Here is a 15321-nt window from a genome sequence, read left to right as displayed (position 1 = left end):
GCTCTTTCTTAAAAAATATTTTTCTCTTTGTTTTTCCATTGTTTTAAAGTTTCTATTAATTACCAAAGCTTCTATGCCTTTAAGGTTAGAAATCTGCTTCATCTGTGTCTACTCTACTAAGGAGCCCATCAAGGGCATTCTTCATTTATATTGTAATGGTTTTGATCTCCAGCATTTCTTTCTGATTCTTTCTTAGTATTTCTATATCTCAGCTTATAATGTGCATCCATTCTTGTATGCTACACACTTTATCCATTAGAATCTTCAGCATTATGTTAATTATTCCAACGTCTTTACTATATCTGAGGTGGTTTTTTTTTTTTTTGAGTTTGGTTTTGATGCTTGCTCTGTGTCTTCAAAGTCTTTGTTTGTTTGGTTTTTGTTTGTTTGTTTGTTTGTTTTTGCCTTTTAGAATGCCTTGTAATCATTCCTTGAAAGCTGGTCATGATGTAGTGGGTAAATGGAACTGGGTAAATGGACCTTCAGTAATGTGGTGGTGAGGTGTAGCAGGGAGGGGAAGTATCCTGTGGTCCTGTAATTAGGTCTCAGTCTTTGTTGAGCCTGTGCTTCTGAACTGTGACTATCACAGCTGCTTCTTAGCTCCCCTTTCCCCCCCAGGTGGATGGGATAACTAGAGTAGGCTGGAGTTGAATGCCCTTCCCCCAGGTAGCTGGCTGGAGCTGCCTGGACTAGCACACTGACCTTCCCTCAGGTAGTGAGGCTCTGGTCAGGTAGTTTCTCCTGAAGGCAGGCCTTGTTCAGAACAGACTGAAGTATTTCAAAGTAGCTCCTTTCCCCCTGCAGATAGCAGGAGGAGATCTTTCTCTCTATTCACTGTGAGAACCTGGTCAATGTAAAAACTTACAAAAGTGTGTGGGGCCACCCCAAGACTCAGCAACCCCGTGAAATTTTTAACTTTCAGGTGCAAAACTGATAAAGGAAACCTCAACTAAAACTGGAGCTGGGAAGACCTGTGGGAGGAGTTCTTATGCTCTGCCAGTCATTGTCAGTTATCCCAAACAGAAAGAGACTACCTTGCAACTCTAGCAAGAAGATGCCTTTGCTTTACTCCCCCAGCAAGAGGAAGGAAGATATTCTTGTTGACCAGTGACAAACCCAACCAATGGAAAATGCTGCAGCTCAGCCAATGAGAAGACATCACCACCCTGAACTCTTACTTTCCTCCAATGAACTTTCACTTAGAACAGTCTGGCCCAAATCCCCCTTTTCTCTATAAAAGCAAGCCCTCTTTGTTTTCCAGATTTTCCAGTGGTCTGCCAGAGCTTGCTTTTCCTGAATTGCAATTCCTTCAGCTATTCCTGATTAAATTCATTTAGATGGCCAGGTAACTGGCTATCTTTTTTTCAATGGTATCTTTTGGATATCTTTTTTTGAAGTTGACACAGAGTCGTCTACTCCAAGCTCCAACAATTCCTCAATTACAGTTTAGGTTTACCTATCATGGTACTGCTTTCTGTGGAGATCTCTGTGTAGGAGTTTCTGCTCTGGTAAGCTGTGAATATCTGGATTCACCTCTTTCTCCAATTTAAAGGGATGGTGGTTTGCCCTGTGACCTCACTTTTTTTTCAGAAGGAGTATAGAGTTTATTCATACATTTTTAAAAATAATCAATTAGTTACACAGACTACAATGAAATTAGTCAAAAGAAATATCAAGTTATTTGTTTTTCAATTGAGGGTGCAGTACAGTAAAAGCAGTGGCTTTAATAAGTATGTGGGAAAATCACACAAAAGTACCTAGAAGTATTTCTTGAAGAAATGTGCAAGTTTTACTTTTTCTTCTTTTCATTTATAATTTCTGAACTTTAGCTCTCTTTTACGTCTTTTTAGTAGGTGATGTTAACATCTGAAGTTAAAGTGATTAAGTAGCCACCATCTTTGAATATTTCGTTTTCCTATATAATCCATCTAAGAGGCTTTTTTTAGGTTTTTTTCAGTTTGTTCAGCCTTTCAGTTGTTAGGAAGGAGTGATGACTTCCTAGGGCTTTACATGCCAGTATGCCATTCTACTTTTTAAGAAAATTGTCATGTGTTATATAAGTGAACTACTATGCAAACATCTACCTTATATTTTTACCAGGCATACCTGAGTCTCCATGACAGTTACAACTTCCTGAAGATATCCATCAGAATAAATTTTCAACATGCATGTTTAAATGGATATTCATTACCACTAAATGCACATCCTAAACTTCTCTGCTGGCTCCGGCAGGTTTTCATGGCGCATTACAACTTCCTGCTATCATGTGTTTGCTTACTACAGCTCAAGCAGGAGAACAAATTGATTTTTGATGAGAAATGTGCCCTTCTAGGATGTCATTATCCCAGCACAAACTGGGCCTAGAGCTCATGGTTTGTGAAATCCTGTCATTCATTATTAAGAAGAACAGGAACGAGCATGGTGGGAAATTTGCATTTTGAAATGCTGTCTTCCTGCTTTGCAATTCTGGTCTCTTCCTTCTATCAGCCCTCAAACTCCGACTGTCCCCTAGGTGCCTCACTGTGGTTTAGAGGAATGAGCCAGGTTCTGTCTGTTTGAAGGAAATGGTACATGCATCACTTCCAGTTACATCTCTCTAGGTATTCTGAGGAGCAGTATTTTATGTTCGAGGAAAACCTAGAAATCCAAAAACCAGTGAAGGGGATGGTCTAGGTAGAATAGTAAAATGTCATACATGCAATGAATTAGCCCATTGTTTAGGCCACTCCAAATTCCTTTTAAATTCTTTAAAGAAGTGTATTCATATGACTGGGATGCTGTGAAATCCAGAGTGTGGCGATTTGCCTGGGGGAGGGGATGTCAAATTAGTAAGCTCTTTTGGAGGCTGGCACCTTAGACTACAGCAAGTGTGATACAATTCTTTCAGAGGTTTAGCCATAAATGAGGTCATCTTGTGAAACTCTGCCTATCTGGTACGTGTTTCTCTTACCAAAATTTGTATTTTCTTGTATCAGGAAGGGATTCTGGGGAAAAATTGGTAATGTAAATCTGCTCCCGAGTTATTGGGGGAAAACAGTGAGACCGTACTTAATCTTGAAAAGTGAACACGCCTGCACTTGAGAATGCTGCCCCGTGGGGTGCTGGAGAGCCTGGAGCCCTCAGCTGGGTTCCCAGGCTTCCCATGCTGCCTAGCATGCTCCTACCTTCAGGCTTCCTTCTGGCTTTCTCACATCTTTAAGCAAGCAGAGTAAATATAGGGAAAGGGGCCAAAACAAGAAAACCTGTGAGGAACAAGAGGAACAAGGTAACTTACACAATTCAACCTTCACGACAAGAGAGCAGCTTTACCCCACTTGCAGATGTGGACGCTAAGGGATAGACGTGTGCCTTGCTCGCAGTTTTCAGGGCAGGATGCAACTTCTAGTAGGTCTGATGCCAACACCTCTTCTGTCTTCCTTACCCCAGGGTTTCTCTTAAACCAGTTCCCGTGCCCTTCGAATCCTTGAACTGGTGTGGAGAATTTACTATGTAGATGCTACTTCTACCTGGGATGGTAAACAGGTGAAACCATATTCCAGAGATGGCAAAGACCTAGACAGGAATAAAATCCACTCCTGGGAGCTGTGCAGCCTCAGTGGGATTTCAGAAAAGCCATTTGTTCACCAACGCTACCACATCTCACTCAGTGTGCCACTCAGATTTTTCTGCATTACAGACAGCCCCCCAAACCCAGTGGCTGCCGGCAAATGGCACTGATGCTCTTGTTCACAGTTCTGCAGGTTGGCTGTGGTTGACCTGATAGGAGCCAGGTCTGGTCTGGTCAACCTGGATTCCAGGCTTCTACTGGGGCTCAGTCCATTCCACCTGTCTCATTTCAGGGGCCAGTGTGCAAGGGCAGTGCCTACCTGGGGTGTTGTCTTTTTATGCCAGCAAGTGCTTTTAAAGCCTCATTCCTGCCCACATCCTATTGCCCAAAGCAAGTCACACGGCTAAACTCAACATCACTGAGGCAGACAAAGACACACCCCCCACGGGGTCAGGCTCTGCAAAGCCAGATGGTGACGGGTGTAGCAAAGAAGAAGGAAGAACCGGGGATGTTAATCTGATCCTGCATGCTCAGAAACTAAACTCTCAAAATGACATGGCCATCTGATGGTGGCATCCACTTGTCACATCAAACTTGAAACTTCGCCCTGTGTCTCAGAAGAGAAATTCTCAGTTGACACCCTTCAGTCAATACCCTCGCTTGATACCCTTCAGAATGTTCTTGAAAGTTCTTTTCAGGATGAGGTCCTCCAGTGGACTTTAATTATATCAGATAATGTATTTTTTTTTTGTCAAAAAATTATATCAGATGTTTAATTTTTAATCGGTCTTAGCACCTAAGAGTTTGTTCATCTCTGACTCAGTAAAGGAGTGACTGCCATTGTAAATTCTATCAAATTGAAGAGTTTCCACCAACCAGACCGTCCCTATTTAGGAAAACCCCACACGTTAAAGCTGAGACACTAGTGCATACAGACCTCAGCAGGTAGGGTGTTGCAGCTAAGGTCTGTAACAGTCAAATGCAAGGAGGAGAGATTCTCCACACTGAGTGTCGTCACAGTGGAACTGGCCACTGAGAAGTTTTTCAGAGTCATTCCTGGAATTTTGAGGGCTGTGGACACACTCAGGCTGTCAGGGAACTGGACTGGCCATTGAAGAGTAAAAGCCAATAGTCAGGGGCTTGGGGACTAACTCATCCTCTCCTGTATCTGGTGATCGGGGTTAATGCTGCTGGGAGCTGTGACCATCTTTAGCGTGGCTCCTTCAGGAGGATCTTGCACCTGACTATGCTGGTGGGGGCATCAAGGCAGCTTCTTGGGGCGTAAGTTGTTTCATGCCTGTGAGGCAGTGGAAGCTAAGAGACCATCTATGCTGATGTGTCCTGTGCTCTGCCTGCTGGAGGGTGACAGAAGGTGTTTATCAGACCTAAACCAAGGGGACCTCATTCTCATTCTCCTAGTCCATGTCTTCAGGTTGTTCTCAGGTCACACACGCGAGGGTCTTGGCCAGCAGCCACCAGAGAACAGCACAGAACTAGCTCGTCCCCTTCCCTCCCGTGAGCAGGCTGATTTTCCTAGGCGTCGGGTGGCATAAAGTCTCTGCAGGATGCTGGGAGGCTCACAGGACACTGGAGCACCTTGGTATCTCCTCTGTTTTCCATCTTACTGAGTACCTGTTTTGCTTTGGGTCCTGAAGGTGGACAAATTAATAGACAGACAAGGGTCCTGCCTCCTGGACCTTACATTCCAGTGGGGTCAGTGTGTGGTAACCAGCAGAGGGACAGATGTCATTTTGGATTGTGATAAGGGCGGAATAGGTGCTCCCCAAGACAACATGAGGACTTTGGGCTTTGGTCCCGGAGGAAGTGTGGAGGAAGCCACTGGGGGCTCCTAAGAGGCACGTGGGATCAAGTGCCTTATGTTTGGAAAGATGGCTGGCCACTAGGTCCATGCACATGCAGTGCCCCCATTTCAAAGGAAGTAAGTTCAGAAGGTAGAAACTGCGTTTTCAACTCTCCACAGATCCCGGTATAAATCTCTTCTACTCAGATGTGATGTCCTCAATGAACTCCCTAGATTACCCTGTAGGAAAAATATTCTTTAAAAAAAAAGAATTGTATAAAAATTCTTTTCCAGGTGAATCTATGAGATCTTTCGTCTTCTCTCTCAGGAGGCTTATTCAGGGTGGTAGTAACAGCTTGCACAGAAGAGAATTTGTTTCACGAGCCATTTCTCAGGTCATTATTAAAATTCCTTAGGCAAAAAGATGATTTAAAAAACACCCTTAGAAATAGATACGGGTGCTCATAAGTTTGAGAAGCTAATGAGGCTTGCGCAGATGGTAACCTTGTGTCCCATAAAAATCCAGCTCCTTCGTACCTGCTTCACAGAGCAGGGGAGAGAAAGCTTGAAAGGAAAACGTCATGTTTCACAATTTTTTTCAATGGGTGAAAGCAAAAGTCACTCAAGGCTGAGGCTGAATATGGTGGGATTTAAGGGGTGTCGTTCGCTCTGGCCCCACAACGTCCGGTGAGATGACAGAAAGGGCGTGAGGAGATTAAAACAAGAAGTGGAGAATTTCCCTTCCCCTTTTTTATAGCATGACCAACCCTAGAGATTCTGCTAGAAAAATCAGTGTGAAGTTGAATAAAGTAAGGGATAAGGAAGGGTCACGGAGAAAGGCGTGATGTCACAGAAGCTCAGTTGTGAGCCAGTGAGATTCAAACACACGGGTTCTAATTGTGTCCAGAATGGTGGCACCTACGTGCTGAGCAGTCATTGCACCGTCAGGACCACCAGCTTGTCTGTGGTCTCCAGGAGCTCCTTGGGCCCTATTCATGCTCTGCAATGAAGACATTAGATATCAGAGTGGGTGCTGTCACCTGAGACAGAGGCTGAACATTGGTGGCCTCGGGTCTGCTGGGTGTGGCTCTTACAGGAGGCTCTGTCCTTGGTGCCCAGAGACAAGCTTTCCGACCACAGGGACCTCCAATTTGATTTCCTTTCTTTGGAGCTTAAAACAGTGTTGCACCAGGACTGGAGTCTCAGAAGGAGCAGGGTTGTGAGGATGAACAGTACACCACGCACAGGGCTAGGGTGTGGATGGAGGTGGGTCAGGTAGACCCAGGCTGGGGTGTGGCTCTGCTCCTTGCTTGAGTTCCCTGACAGTCATTTTATTATTTTTATTTTTGCTTCTACAAAATGGGAAAGGCGATAGACATCTTGGAGGGAGTTTTGAGGGTTTGGGCTATTTGATGTAAGAGCCGGAGGTGGCAACTCTAAGAATAGCCTAGCTCCCCCCACCATGGCCACAGACAGTATCACTGCATCCTCTTCAAGTAGACGCTGGTCCAAATCACATTTATCACATTAGTGTGTGGTACGAGGTCCATTGAAGCTTGTGTAGCACAGACTTTACTTTGCATACCTCTAGGCAGTATTTAAATTCAAATTAGTCATTTTTGACCAACCCCTCCCTCAGTGAGCTAAAGTCACTGTCCATTTACAAGCCAATTCATCTTCATTATCCCTTCTTTTCATTGGGTTGTTGTGAAGAGTAAATAAGAGAATGATTCATGTAAATACAAGTGACTGGTACGTAATAATTGCTTGATAAATGTTAGCAGCAGCAGCAACAATAACAGCAATGATTTACTATTATTTCAAGACTGTTGGCTGGTGGGGATGGCTTTATATGCCAGTGGGAGCCACCTCTGCACCCCCAAAGGAAACACTTTGCTTTCACGCTGGTGATCAGGGAGCTCCCCAACTCTTCCTTCCCCAACATTGAGTCATTGATAAGTCATTTCTCTACCATGCATGTGTCAGAGATGGCAACTAGACAAGTTCAGAGAAAGAGTGCTCTCAAGATAAGACGTGACCCCACCTTTTCTCAGGGTCATGAGTGGATGTTGATTTTGTTGGTGGAGTTTGGCTTCCTCCTAAAGCAGATTCAGAGGTCAGGGTTTGGGGGCAAGTAGTTCAGTAGGGAGATGATTTCAGGAAAGGGAGCGGGGAAGACAGACAGACACAGAAAGGAAGCCAACAGAGAGAACATTCCTGAGCAGTCTGCACTGTGGATGCCTAAAGCCTCAACTCACTGGGCAACACAGTGCAGTGCAGGAAGCAGGCACCTGAGGGAGGGGTCCTGGTAATGTCCACCCATTCTGCGGAGATGGGAAGAGGAACAGGATGCAGGGCACTGGGCTGGAGTGAGGATGGAGGGGGTGAGCGAGCTGGGACCTTTACCCACCACCTCTCATTAATCACGGCTGAAGAATGCTCATGGCGGCCTTGATTCCCAGACACCTTGGACCCACTCCACAGGTGGGCGGTGAGAACCCACAGTTAAAAGGCCACCAGTGCCGGAGGTTGTAAGTTGAGCCAGGATGTGAGGATGTGGGGGCACACGTAGGACGTCATCTGCTCTGGTGATCCGGCTGGTTAACAAGCCATGCTCTGTACATACACGCATACAACAAATGCATCCTTGTCCTTCCAAACAACAGCTCAGACCCCACCGTCCTAACGACAGGCTGCAGGTGCCTCACTCTTGCCTCCTGTGTGTCTGTTTGCTCTCCTGAGGGGGGGGGCAGTGGCTCCCTCTTTGACATTCTGCTACCATGCTCACTGCAGTCCCAGGGGCCAGTGTCACTCCTGCTACTTCTCCTGCTTTATCTCTTGTGAAACCCAGCCTTCAGCCCCGGTTGTCGGAGTGGCTTCCCTAGCACCTAACAGTGAGGCTCCTTCGGCTCATTTCTCTCGGGTAATTTGATTTCACCACGCTGTCGGTCACTTTGATGGGTTGGAAGGAAGCCTAGGGGAGGGGGTTGATGATTAAAAAAAGTAAATTCATTGCCCTGTACTTCCCCATGCCCTCCACACCCTCCATCCGGGGCCCCTCACCTCCTCTCACCGAGGACAGGTGTGTCTGTCTGTCTCCATCCCCATCTGGGAGATGGGTGAGGGGCTTGGTGAGGAATGTTCTGAGAAAAACACGACTCATCTCATATTTCATCTCCTTTTACCTGCGCTTATAAAGTGTTTCATGATCCTTTGGTCGCCATACCAGAACTTGTGTGCTAAGATAGAAAAATACTATATCCTCTGAAAAATCAAGCAAAGTGTAATTGTGCATTGACAGTCAATGTTGGCAGCCCCGGTTCAACTGATGTTAACGTTTCAATAAACCCAGTGATAACATCCTTCCCATTTAGATTTTCATCAGTGCTGAAAACCCCGTGTTTAACAACTGCATACTGTTTTTATTTGACTTGGAGTGTGTGTGCATAGAAAAAAGCAGAAACATGCTTCCTCATTAAAGGCTTGATGTGGGGGCTTAAAGTGGGTGTGAATTTAATGTACAGAGTTCAAGAGAGTTTGATTTAAAAGAAAAAACTGTTGCTACGTACTTCTGGATATTGATAGCAATTCAGACCAGTTTGGTGCTTATAGTCACCCTGAGGGCTGGTTAGTATGGCAACCATTTTCTAAATAGTATGCGATGTACTTTTGGGGATTTATGATTCCATAAAGTTGTAGGATTTTATCACAGCCTTGGGCCAAGTGCCCTGGTGGGTAGGGTGAGAGTCTAGACTAAACACCCTTTGAGATGAAGATGACTACGGAAGAAATTGCACAGCTGAAATTACACTGATTCAGCACATCAACAATAGTCTTTACATGTGTGAGCATTGCTGGGACGTTGAGCTCTGGGTTGCTGGAAAGGCATCCACGGTTAATGCACAGGTGACTTGGAACCTGGGCTGGGTGGGGAGGTTGGGGGAAGTTCAGGAGAGAGGCCCTGGGTAGACTATAAATGGTAGATGGGGGTTAATGTTTCAGAGCATGGCCTAATTCTACCTGGTACAGCTGAGTTTTATAACACAGGAACAAAATGTGTTTCTACACGGGAGCCTACAGACAAAGATATTGCGGGGTTATCAACAACAGCACAAGAAAGAACTGAAAGCTAGCGAGGAAAGTTGTCTATGGTGAGGTCAAAACCAGACTCACTCTGATTGTCTTGAAAACATTCTGGGTTTTCATCAATTCCAACAAATAAACAATTCAGTGGCTGGGTTGAACCTTTAATGAGTCTTCATTACTGTATCTTTCTGCAACTTGATTTAAAAAAATGACTGATTTAATAACAGGGAAAATGACTGTCTAAAATGATATTTGATGTACCAGGGGTGAGAAGGGTTGCAAACTCAACTTTCTGTTTCATTTTGCCTCTTTTGGTCCCCCCGTCCCTCTTTTGTTTTGCTGTTCTGTTGACAGAGTTTGTCCCCGCACGGTTTAAGTACTTACTGCTTTGTAGAGAGAAAACAGGCGAGTCATAAAACGTGTCTGAGTTTCTAGCTATAAAAGGTATTCATTAGCCTAAAGCTATCTTTAATGGCTTTAAATGTGGTCAAGAAAATATAATTAAGTACACCTTGACATGTTAACTAACTGGATAGATAAATACATGATTTCAAACTTTCATGCATTTCTGGTGGGCATGTAAATTGGTACAGCAGCTTTGGAGAACTGGCAGAACCTGCTAGAGTTAAACATCTGGAGAACCCTGTAGCCCTAACTCCTGGGCATACACTCAACAGAAACAAGTGCTTGTGTCCATCTCGTGACACGTATGAGAATCTTCACTGCAGCTTTATTCACAATAGCGCCAGCTGGAAACAACCCAATTGTCCATCAACACTAGAATGGACAAATAAATTGTGGAAAATTTACACAGTGGAATGCAACACTAGAATGGAAAAGAATGAGCTTCTGCTGTATGTATGGATACAGCATGGATATACTGATACATGGATAAGTCAGGCAGGCATAATAGTGAATAAAATACAGACAAAAAGTTATGCACATTGTGATGTCCATGTATACGAAGTAGAAAAACAGACAAAACTATGACAATGCAGGAGGGAGTGGTAGTTCTTTCAGGGGACAGATACTGACTTGGGGCAACGGAGCTTTGTGGGTGTTAGAAATGTTTTTATCTTGATTTGGAGAATGATTTATGTATATACACACATACACAAATGCACATATGTAAAACTTAGTAAGCAATTTCAACCCAAAAGTAAATTTTAAAGAATCTTGTGTATGTTGTATAAGTTGGCTTTGACATTTACAACTAAAGTTAGTTTTAATAATCCAACCTAATGAATGAGGAACTTAAGCAGCTTTGGAGTGACAGCAGAAGCAAATTCTATGCACATCTGGGCACACACACGCACAACTCCCTGGACGCTTGGCCCTGAATTATTAATGGCTTGTTCAGCCTCATTGACCCCCATACTTGGGAAGGATTTTCTATGTCACCTAATTCAATGATTCATCCGAAGCTTGTCTGTAGCCTTCCCTCTGGGTGGCTGTTCTGCTTTTGTGAACAGAAGTTCCCCGGGGACCAGAATATAGTTGAGCAGGTCTCACTGTCATCAGGGGCCGATCCCTGCGCAAAGATCTGCCCTTGCGTATTCGTTGGTCTTACTTGCAACCCTCGGGGTTTGCAGCTGAGTGGGCAAAGGGTCGCACGGTTGCTGTTTACTCTGCACTTCATACTTTACTTCATGTACTTACATTTATTTACTTGTTTGTATGCCACCAAAAGCAGGGATTTTTGTCTTGATATTTTCCTCCCCTTTTAATTCATTACAGCACATCTTCCCACCAGGAGCTATATTCTCTCATATTCATCTTCTCAGTAGTTTTCCCTCAGGAATGAAATAGGAAAATGTGGCTATGTCATTCTGCTTGGACATCTCAGATTCCCCTGGCCATCCCCACAGTCCAGGACTAAACACCCTTGACCTCCAGTAATTAGCCTTTCCTGATGTCAATACAAAGCTTCACGAATCCACAATCCATTTATTCAACACGGATTTATTGATCATGTATCAGCAATGTTTTATGGATACAGTGATGAGAAACAGATGTGGTGTCTGCCTCCTTAGGACTGTCACTCTATGAAGATTTTTAAAATATTTTTATTGAAATGTGGTCAATTTACAGTGCTTCAGGTGTACAGCAAAGTGGTTATTATACACATACATACATCCGTATATATATTTTGTTTCAGATTATTTCCAGTATAGCTCATTACAAGAAACTGAATATAGTTCCCTGTGCTATACAGTTGTTTATCTATTTTATATATAGTAGTGTGGGTATGTTAATCCCAAACTCCTATTTACATAAATAAATGTCAAATTGCAACTATGATGAGTGCCTTGAGAAAAAGGTACATGGTGCTATGAAAGCATGAAGTGGGTAGTCATCAGAATCAGAGGAGCCTTCCCTGGAGGAGTGATGGCTGGGCAGAGGACAGATGCTAAAAGAAGCCAGGAAAAGAGGAGAGACATGTCATTTCAGGAAGAGGAAACCACATGAGCAAAGCCTTGTGGCAGGAAGGCTCAAGGGAACATATTACATCCAAAGGACAGAGGAAAGGCCAGGTAGCTGGAATGAGAAAGCCCAGAGCAATACAGCATGAGATGGAGGAGCGTTGGACCACTCGGGGGAGAGTTTAGCACTAACTTGGGGAGTGGTTTGAAGGCATAGCAGGCTGCACGTGCTTGGAAAGGACATTCCTTGGAAAGTAGCTGAACCAACTAAAGAGAGCACAGGTTTTGAGAGAGTAGCTTTGGGGTGGAAATATTCCGTCAAGGTCCAGGGTGTGGTCTAGGGAGGAGGAAGAGTGGAGGTTGTCAAAAATGGCCAGGTCTGGGAACTGGCAGGCCAGGTGTTGGGGCGGAGGGTCATCTTTGTGGATGCTGCAATCACCCAGGGTTGTGGCAGCCTTGAGGTGGTGAGCAAACTGCAACTCAGTGCCAGAGGTATTGATGAATGTGGAAAAGTGACCAGGTCACCAGTAATTGCCAACTGACCATAGTTGCCATGGTTCTGGAAGAACTTACGTAATTTGTCTGTGGGGAGTTAACGTCTTTTAAAGGTTAATGCTGATGGCCATTGCCACTGAGCGTGATTACAGTATTTCTTAGCTTTATATAGCCCTATAATTTTATGATTTATATACGCCTTAAACATATCAAAAAGAGAAAATTTTTGTGGGAAGAGAATAAATAGGGCAAACTGAGATACAAAACTAGAAAGGCCCCCTGGGGTGTGTAAGGCCAAGCTAAGGAGCTGAAGTTTACTCTGTAGGAGCTGGAGAGGCAACCAAGGCTGCCACTGTTCTGTGTGAGGTTGTGGTGACTCTGCTTCAGGGAGGCTCACCTGGAAATGATGTGCAGTTTAGACTGGGGAAGGGGGAGGACTGAGGAGCACAGTTACGAGTCAACTGCAGCTGACAGGGTGAAGCTGATCAGACCTTGGATGAGATAACTGGAAAAGAAGAGAAGGATGGGGTGGCATGAGATTCCTCAGAGGGATGCTGTGTGTAGGACCCAGGTACCAGTGGAGAAAGCAGCAAGATAGCGCAGGGACTAGGAGAGACCTAAAGCCCCAGGCGGAACCAGAAAGTCAGGAAGAGGTTGCGTTAGTGGAGGAAGGCACGTTACGTTTCTGGTTCTGGAGCCCATCAAGGGGAGATTACAAAGGTACGTGTTAAACTCAGGGAAGAATTGGATTGAAAAACCTCCTGTGGTTTACCCCTAGCCCCATGTGCCCACCTTGGCCATCTTGTTTTCCTTTGCAGCCCATAGGGACTCCCTCTGCTTTCTCCCTCTTCGCTTTCCCTCACCTTTTCCATTAATTCCTTGCTGCTCACAGCTTGCTTCTGAGGACAGTGTCTCCTCAGCTCCCTGCTTACAGCTTCCCCAAGCATTCTATTGTTTCCTAGAAAGCCAGCCCTTTCTTGCTCAACTATCTTCATCTGTGTCCCCACATCCCTAATACACTTGTCCTGCTGAATTGTGTCACCTCTTCTTATTTCCTCCTCCAGACTTTGGGCTTTAAAGGACAAGGACTCATTAAAAGTATCTTTCTCTCTCTCTCTCTATATATATATGTATATGTATATACATATATACATATAGTATATGATATAAAATATATATTATAATACAGGATATAAAAATGTCCATATATTATTTTCTGGCTCAATAATAATTTGTTTAATGAATTAGCTAATTGATTAATTAACAGGCTTTTCTAATTTTAAGGGTTTTACATTTTGAAGCCTCATTTAAGGAAGACGAATGGGATGACAGAATGCAAAACAAACCCACAATCCCAAATGTCATAGATGAATATACAGATTTGAGAATTTGCACACATTTTTCATACAACCGTAGTTCTCTTGCTTATACGACAGTAGCCAGGTGGATCTTGGCCCTGCTTTATTTTGTGACTTTTCCTAATATACACTCGCAAAAAGCACGTAGAAACCTAATCAGAAAAGCAACATTCATCCTGGGAAATGGGGACACGCTAAACTCCTCTCTCTTGCTCCTCTCCTGTCACACATTTTCTATCCATCTACTGAGGCTGAAACCATTTGTGTGAGCTTCTGGAATGTGCGTTTGCCTTCCCATAAGACTGGGTCTTTTAAACCTCAGCTCTCCCCATTTTGGCAACACCTCTCTCTTTCTGCATCTGCACAGTGTCACGGGAGCCTCCCAGACTAGAAGACGTCCTCAGGGACACGGTGGCGAGTGATGCAGGATCCGCTCAGAGTGCTGAGTTTAGGATGTTGGGAATGACAGACATTTACTGGCTGCTCCCAGAAAAAGAAGCCAGGGGAGATCAAAGAGGAGAAGCAGAAGAAGGCAGTGTTGAAAAATCCAGGAGAGGAATCTGCAAATCTAGAGAAAGTAGTTGAGTCCATTACCAGGAGATGGGGGAGTGACCGTTAATGCGTGCAGAGTTTCTTTTTGGGATAGTGAAAATATTCTGGAGTCAGTGGTGATGATTGCACAGTTTTGTGGATGTATTAAAAACCACTGCATTGTACAATTTAAAACAATTTTTAAAAACCTTTTAAAAATCTAGGAGGGAAGAGAGATTGAAACATGAAAAACTAGTTAAACACATTTAATACCAGAGGAGATGAAGAGCGGTTGGACGGCTGTGGGGCTTTGTGATTAGGAAGCCAGTGGTGAGCTGCAAGACAGTAGTTTCAATAGAACAGTCACTTCCTTCTCTTCTCTCTGTCCCATAAACAAGTAACTTATAACATTATTCCTTCACATACTTTTATCTCTGTTGGTAGAATGTCTGATGATTCTGCAAGTTCTTGAATGTGTTTGGTTCATAGTAGCTAAAGGATGAGCTTCAGAAATTCTGATTGTGTGCCCTCACGCTCACTGATGTATTATACGTGCATCATTCCTCCTGCCCTCTAAGACCAAACCTATACTGCAAAAACAGGTCATTTTCATGCTGGCTTCACCTCTAACATCACTTCCAACGGCCCTCAATGGAGCAGGCATTACCTTCCTTGAATTCGAATGATAGCTTTCAGCGATATGGCCCTTTGACAAGTAGTTCGCCCTGTCTTATGTCAGCTCATTGATGGAGTCCTGCAGACCTTGCGACCCTGGGTCCACCACATGCATTCTCTGAGCCACATTTACTTGATTTATAAACTGAAGGTAATAAACATTAATCTGACACCTCTAATGAGAAAATTATATGAGTGTTTTGAAGGCTATTAAGTACATGTAAATGCATTTTAATAGATATTGTAGGATTGAAGAGACAATTAGTCCTTCATTGCTTTCTAGCTCTAGTCTGGTGTAGGACCTGCCCCCTTAATGTCTTGTGTGTAAGATCATAGTCTTCATATCCTGTGATGTGACGTTTATAGTGTACACCTTACTAAGGTCTGCCTTGCTCAGTACTGATT

At 44.0% G+C, this 15321-nt stretch overlaps 1 protein-coding gene across 3 annotated transcripts in view; it reads left to right on the top strand.

Moving 5' to 3' along the window:
- The window catches only part of MACROD2 (mono-ADP ribosylhydrolase 2), a 1866240-nt gene that overhangs the window by 1366454 nt on the left and 484465 nt on the right, over window positions 1–15321 (top strand). The gene's annotated exons all lie outside the window — the stretch shown is intronic.

The sequence above is a fragment of the Camelus ferus genome, chromosome 19, assembly GCF_009834535.1.
Source record: "Camelus ferus isolate YT-003-E chromosome 19, BCGSAC_Cfer_1.0, whole genome shotgun sequence".
Taxonomy (NCBI): Eukaryota; Metazoa; Chordata; class Mammalia; order Artiodactyla; family Camelidae; genus Camelus; species Camelus ferus.
Note: the sequence above shows the minus strand (reverse complement) of the source record. Positions and strands in the feature narration are given on the sequence as shown.